This window comes from Scylla paramamosain, chromosome 19, assembly GCF_035594125.1.
Source record: "Scylla paramamosain isolate STU-SP2022 chromosome 19, ASM3559412v1, whole genome shotgun sequence".
Classification (NCBI taxonomy): Eukaryota; Metazoa; Arthropoda; class Malacostraca; order Decapoda; family Portunidae; genus Scylla; species Scylla paramamosain.
In genome coordinates, this window is record NC_087169.1 from 19,781,142 (window position 1) to 19,788,641 (window position 7,500).

Here is a 7,500-nt window from a genome sequence, read left to right on the forward strand (position 1 = left end):
GCGCTCCTCCTGAAGTGATGGAAGTGCAGCCGCTCTCACACGCCCTGCAGGAGGAAAAATATGGACTGTCAGGAAAATTACATAATGCCCGCGGACACTATTGGCAAACAAAATGCAAAACGATTTTTTTTGCAATGTTTTCATCAATCACATTTTTCTTCTTCCAGTGAGATGTATCCAGGAAGGGAAAATAGAAAGGAGTTGAAAAGTACAGTTACACTCCAAAATTTTCCCCAGCGTGAATGACATAATCTGGGAGGGAAAAGGAAGGCAATAAAGATTCACGCCGCGCTGCTGCATTTCACGACCAGTTCTGATAAACATTATGAAACACACGACACTTTTTTTTGCTGCCATGAATGATTAAATGTTGTGATACTTGCTGTGAAGAGTGACCTACCCCCCTTCACCACACATACACACACACACACACACACACACACACACACACACACACAGAACGCGCTACACACTTTAATATTTACTCTAAGAAAGAAGACAAACAAAAAAATATAAAAGAAAATAAGACGAAGCTGCGTAAAAAATACAAAAAAAAACAAAACACGAATTTGATTTAAAACGTACAATATGAAAAGATTAACACACACACACACACACAGGTCCCAGGGAGTGCAAACCGATTATTCCCAAGGGTGCCATCAGCCAGCACGGGACCCACGGACACCAAACCTTCTACTTATTTACGTCACGAACAAAATTTACTACAACACGCAACGGACATTCACCAAGAGCCGCCAACCAGGACGCTCGCACCTCATAAGCTTCTCTCTCTCTCTCTCTCTCTCTCTCTCTCTCTCTCTCTCTCTCTCTCTCTCTCTCTCTCTCTCTCTCTCTCTCTCTCTCTCTCTCTCTCTCTCTCGTACCAGGAGGCAATCATATATCTGTAGCGTCACACGAGCACTTGAACACTGCGTAATATCTAGGAGTGTGAGAGGAAGAGAGAGAGAGAGAGAGAGAGAGAGAGAGAGAGAGAGAGAGAGAGAGAGAGAGAGAATCAAAACATATATTGGAAAAACAGACAGACAAACATTATTAAACCCACTCAGGGATGTTAGACAAGGTAGAGGCGGCAACAGTCCAATCTATAGCAGCGGAAGCAGAGACGACAACAACAACAACAACAACAACAACAACAACAACGAAGCTACAGACTGCAACTCCATTTCCCTGATCTATCCATCAAACGCCTGCAAGCACAATAAGCAACACTCACCGGTTTGTGGCGCAATAAGGTGTCGAGGCGAGGAGTTCAGGTATTCACAGGTAACACGAAGACACAAGTACACAGGTGCTACATCGCAGACAGACTGGCGGTTACTCACTCCCTCTTGAACTGTTTCTCGTTTTCGCCGCCAGAGTGCAGCACGTATATGGCGCAACTAAACAAGCTAGTTACCAGTCCCTTTTCGCCATTGCTTACTTATATTAAACATATCTCAATACTAATAATACGTTGGTGGAATAAATACAATACAATGAAAGTTAAATAGTACTGCGTTAAACACCAGACCAATTCACGTTCCCTATACTCGTTTATCGACACAAAAATAATAACACGATACAACGAGCTAGTTAACTTAAATACGTCATACAGAGAGAGAGAGAGAGAGAGAGAGAGAGAGAGAGAGAGAGAGAGAGAGAGAGAGAGAGAGAGAGAGAGAGAGAGAGAGAGCCCAACAAAAACACGATACAAACACCTCACAGCAACACTGAGGACAAGAGAGAAAGAGATAAAAGATAAAACAGAAGAGAAAAAGAGAAGAGAAAAAGAGGAAGAGAAAGAGAGAGAAAACGAGAGATAGAGAGGGAGGCGGCGGGGAGTCGGGAGGCGGGAGGGAGGGAATAAATGGAGAGAATGAGGAGGGAAGAGAATACACCTCCATCACGAATGATCAAGGGGAAGATATGAGACGAGAGATTGCTGTCCGGAAAGACCTAAGCGAGGGGAGGTGAGTGTTTTATGAGGGGAAGGGAGGGGAAAAGCAGGGGAAGGGAGGAGGTGGGGGGAGAGGACAAGGATGAGTTTATGAGGGGAGGAAGGGGAGAGGAAGCGAGGTAAGAAGACGAGAAGTAGACTGAAAGATGTGGCGAGAATGAGAGTGTGAGAGGGAGATGTGAGGGGAAGTGATGTGAGGGAAGATGGCATGAAGGAAAATGATGATGAATAACTCCTGATGAAGAAAAGGTGAGGAAATAAAAAAAACAGGAAAGGAGAGGAAGGGACAAGCGTTTAGAAGGGAAAAAGAAAGGCGAAGAAAGAATAAGTTTACGAGGAGGAAAGGAAGAAGGAAGGAAGGAAGGAAGGAAGGAAGGAAGGAAGGAAGGAAGGAAGGAGAGAGATGAAAAATTGAGAAGAAAAAGCAGATAAAGTAAAAGAGAGAAGAAGAAGCGTTTAAAAGAAAAAAAAAATAAAAGAAGAAAGGTTTAGAAAATGGAAAGAGAGAAAAGGAGAAATAAGAGTTAAAAAAAATACATAGCAAAAATTAGCAAAAGTTCTTTAAAATATAATAGGGAAGTAAGAAATAATTGTTGATATAAAGGAAGAAAAGGAAAGGAAGATAAGAGAAACAAATAATGTCATTCCTTAATTTTTTCACTTTTGTCATTTCTCTTCCCATCTTAATTACAATCGTTGCTCACATTACCACCTCTCTCTCTCTCTCTCTCTCTCTCTCTCTCTCTCTCTCTCTCTCTCTCTCTCTCTCTCTCTCTCTCTCTCTCTCTCTCTCACTCATGTAACAGCTTCAATCCTCTTCACTAGTATCACACTGTCCACACTCCTGCTCTCTCTCTCTCTCTCTCTCTCTCTCTCTCTCTCTCTCTCTCTCTCTCTCTCTCTCTCTCTCTCTCTCTCTCTCTCTCTCAAACAAAGACGCAAACACAAAAAGACCATAAACAAGAACAAGAAATGAATAAAGGGAGGAAGCGAAGGAGGAGGAGAAAACTAAGAAAAAAGAAAAGAAAGTTAAACAATGATAGAAAGTAAGGAAAACTAGAACGAAAGATTTAATTTGACTCACACCACAAATAAACAAAAAAATAAAATAAAATAAAGTAAAAACACACAAAACTAAAAGAGAAAAAGAAAAAAAGAAAAAAGAACAAAACAATAAACAAAACAGAGACACAAGCAAACCATGATAAAAAAAAAACACACAAACACACACGTAAGCAGAACCAATCACCGAGCAGTGACCATCGTGACGTCACCAGCATTGCATCACAACTGGCCAATCAGCAGCGTGCATTTTCCCTTTGGCTCTAAGTCGCTCACCAAAACACAGGCAATCGAAGCGTGGGAATATTTCTCTCAAATTTATATATTCCGGCGTGCAAATATTCAGCAGCGTGCCGGATATGTATTCAGTATTCCTCAATATCCGGCCAGCTCGTTCGTGGGTGATATAGAGCCGGATTCTGGATTCTTTATGGGCGAAGCAGTTTTCCCGCCATTTCTGGATGCTCCCAAACGGATTTACGCACCAAACACAAAAGAAATGCGAATAACAGCAAAAATCTATGTATATATGTATTCGTATACGTATGTACATGTAACTCTCTCTCTCTCTCTCTCTCTCTCTCTCTCTCTCTCTCTCTCTCTCTCTCTCTCTCTCTCTCTCTCTCTCTCTCTCTCTCCTCCAGTACTCTATGTCTGTTGTTATTTTTGTTTACTTGTTTGTTTGTTTGTTTGATTGTATTTTTGTATGTTTATTTATTTATTCTCCACTTTCCCTGCTTTCGTGCCATACATACATACATATACATACATGCATATATACATACAAACATACGTACAGACACACATTTTCCATACAATTGCATACAAAACAAACGAGAAAAATAATGACAGTGTTACACACACACACACACACACACACACACACACACACACACACACACACACACACACACACACACTGCATACAACAATTACAGGAATAGCGAAAAAAAAAAAGAGAAATTATATACTTTTACATGATACATACATACATGCATACACACAGACACACAGACATACAAGACATACATCTTAAAGTGAAAAATAAAATAAATAAAATAAGAACAAATCAAGCCGACAAGACACAACAAGAGATTCCTGTCATTCTCTTTTTTTTATATATATTCCCAGGAGAGAAATTTTTCCCTTCTTTTCATTCCCCGTTCCCCAAAATGTCCATTCTTTACAAAGCGTGTCACTCACCCTTAATACTTTCTTTATTCAGCGTTCAAAGTGCAGGTAAAGAAGGCGAGGAGAACATAAAAAATGGGAAACGCAATTAGAAAAGCAACAATGGCCGGAATGAACTGTGAATATTTGATCAAGCACGAGTAATTACGAAAGAGAGAGAGAGAGAGAGAGAGAGAGAGAGAGAGAGAGAGAGAGAGAGAGAGAGAGAGAGAGAGAGAGAGAGAGAGAGAGAGAGAATTGTGAACACACGGAATATTGTGTTAGAGCTTTTTCTAGCTAGAGAAAGCGAGGAATCGTCCGTATCTGTAGAGGGAAGATACGGGAGAGAGAGAGAGAGAGAGAGAGAGAGAGAGAGAGAGAGAGAGAGAGAGAGAGAGAGAGAGAGAGAGAGAGAGAGAGAGAGAGAGAGAGAGAGAGAGAGAGAGAGCTTTCATGCCGACGGGAAGAGAACAAATGTAAGAAATTAAATGCAAGAATAAACCAAAAATAGGGAAGGGGCGGAGAGAGAGAGAGAGAGAGAGAGAGAGAGAGAGAGAGAGAGAGAGAGAGAGAGAGAGAGAGAGAGAGAGAGAGAGAGAGAGAGAGAGAGAGAGAGAAAGGGAAGAAAGACAAGGGCGGAGAGCAAGAAGGAAAAGGAAATGAAACAGGGAAAAAGAAAGGAAAAGAATAAGAAGCATGAAAACACATAAAACGAAAAAGACAGAAAAAAAGGAAAAGAAAAGAACTAAACTTTCCCAAACACACGCACTTTATACACAAGGAATTATAAAACAAAAAATTAACATAAGAAAGAAATCCGGGAGAGTGGAAACTGCGTGCACTCACTCAGAAAGAAGGAAAGTGAGTGTGGGAGGGAGAGGAAGACACCAAATGCAGACAGATAGAAGGAAGACACTTGGCAGAAGATAATACAAAAAAAAAAAAAAGGAAACCAGTTGAGTGAAGAAAGAACGCCATGAGTTGTAGTATTGTCAAAACAGACCAACTCAAGGGAGAATATAGACTAAAAACACTGAGATATTTGAGCAAAGAGAGTAAAAACAATATTGTGAAAGACCAGCCAGAGAAAGACAGAGAGAGAGAGGGAAGGGAAGTTGCAAATAGGGAAAGTATTGGAGTATGGAGAGCAGGGTAAGAGTAGTAACACTGTCAAGAGGGACCAGACAGTGTAAGGAAGTGAGTTAGTAAATATGAAGTTGAATTATTGTAAAAATGCAGACTGAAAACAGAATACAAGTAAATAACACTGAAAATTTACAAGCTAAGAACAGAAGAAAAAAAAACAGGAGATAAGAGAAAGAAAGCAAGTAAGAAACAAAAAGGAAAATAGATAACAAGGAAGATATATAACAGACTGAATACAGCAACGTTTAAAAGCCACCACGGAAAGAGAGAGAGAGCAAGTAAAAGCATCAGAGTTATAGATACCAACAAGAGACAACAGGTAAATCTAAACCAAGGAAGGAATTAAAGAGATGAAAGAAGGGAGAATAAAAAGAAAGTAGCATTTCAAAAGACCAAATAGAGAGACAGACAGCAGGTAGAGTAAACAGCAGTGGTAGCACGGCAGAAGCATTGTAAAAAGAGACCAAGTAGAGACAATAAGCAAATCAGAACCACGTTAGGTATTCAAGAGACAGGAAAGCAAAGTAAAAACAGTAGCATTTCGAAAGACCTGATAGAGAGACAGACAGCTTAGACAGAAATGATAGTAAAATAACTGTAAAAAAAGAGACCAGCTAGAGACAATAGAAGAGTCAGAACAAGGAAGGTATTAGAGAGAGGAGAGAAAGAGAAGAAAGAGAGGGAGGCAAGAACACTATCACACACTCACTCGAGACACCAGCTGGCGGGGAGACATAAGGCAGCGCGAACCACATCAAGCTTGCACACAAAGGCTTCACCAACCCTGACGCTCCTTCCATATCCTTCAACGTTCTTCCAAAGGCGATCAAAACCTTCCTCCTCGTTCCTCCTTCCTCGGCTCTTTGTTTGCACGCTTCCTCCTCTCATAGCACCCCAGGGAATGCCCCCCCAACCCTCTCTTACTAAACCCATCCCCCCTTCTTCTTCCTCCCTTCTTCCTCTAACTCCAGCGTGATTAAGACGATTGTTTGAGGAGGAGGAGGAGGAGGAGGAGGAGGAGGAGGAGGAAGAGGAAGAAGAAGAAGAAGAAGAGGAGGAATCACTTCAATTCCTAACGCCCTTCTTAGATCCGGGTTACGCAAGGTTAAACTTTAGAGGCTGAGTAGGAAGGCTGTGATTCGCGCCACTAAAGAATCCAGGAATAAAGAGGTGGAGGAAGTATGATGATAATGACTGGAAACAAAGAGAGAAGGAGAAAGAGAAAGAAAGCAGGAAAGAACGAGACACAGAGGGAGAGAAACGAATGTAACGCCGAGAGAGAGAGAGAGAGAGAGAGAGAGAGAGAGAGAGAGAGAGAGAGAGAGAGAGAGAGAGAGAGAGAGAGAGGTTAGGAAAAATAGAACAGAATTTACCTTCCCTTTCCTCCTCTTGCACTATTCCTCTTCTTCTCCCCCACCCCCTTCCTCCTCCTCCTCCTCCTCCTCCTCCTCCTCCCAGCCACCATCGCCTGAGAATTTAAAACACAGGAAAATTTACCTTTTCCAAATATCGGGTAGCGAATGGAAGGAAATCAGTTATGTAAGTCGAGTTTAATGCGAGGCTCCGGGCAGGTTGTGAAGTGGCGGTGTGGAGGAGGAGGAGGAGGAGGAGGAGGAGGAAGAGGAGGATAAACAGGAGGTGAAAAGCAAGAGAGGCAAAGGACGATAACAACAATGAAATTACTAAAAGGTGAGGATGAGTGAAGGGGAGAAGAGGAGAAGGAAGATGATGATGATGATGATGATGATGATGATGATGATGATGATGATGATGATGATGATGAAGAGGAATTAGAAGAGGAGGAGAAACAGTAGGAGAAGAACAAGCGCAAGAACAAGAACAATAAGAAAGAAATAAAGAAAATAAAAAAAAGCAGAAACAATAAGAAGAAAAACAACAAGAAGATGAGGAACAAGAACAAAACAACAAAAACAAAACAAAATAATAAAAACACAGGAAAAGACACAAAAATGAAAAGAAAAACAAAAAAAAACAGCAAATCTGAAAGTGAAACAAGAAAATCCAGAAGCAGAATAAAATGGCAATAACTTTAAGGGAGAGGAAAACAAAAGCCAATAAAAGAAAACAGAAGAAAACGAGCGAAGACCTCAAGAAATAAAGAAATAAAGAAGGAAGTCAAGTGGGAAAGAGTGTGTGAAGGAAAA

General features: G+C 41.1%; 1 protein-coding gene across 7 annotated transcripts in view; it reads right to left on the reverse strand.

The window, feature by feature from the left end:
• LOC135109836 (serine/arginine repetitive matrix protein 2-like) overlaps positions 1 to 7,500 on the reverse strand; it is a 285,688-nt gene that overhangs the window by 146,952 nt on the left and 131,236 nt on the right. For 6 of the 7 annotated variants that reach the window (XM_064021577.1, XM_064021583.1, XM_064021576.1 and 3 more), the window contains one exon: positions 1 to 44. This exon is cut by the window's left edge and continues 51 nt beyond it. The gene's annotated coding sequence lies outside the window, so the exon portion shown is untranslated. Of the gene's footprint in view, positions 45 to 1,234; positions 1,379 to 7,500 lie in introns of those variants that run through there. The other variant, XM_064021582.1, reaches the window with a different exon arrangement.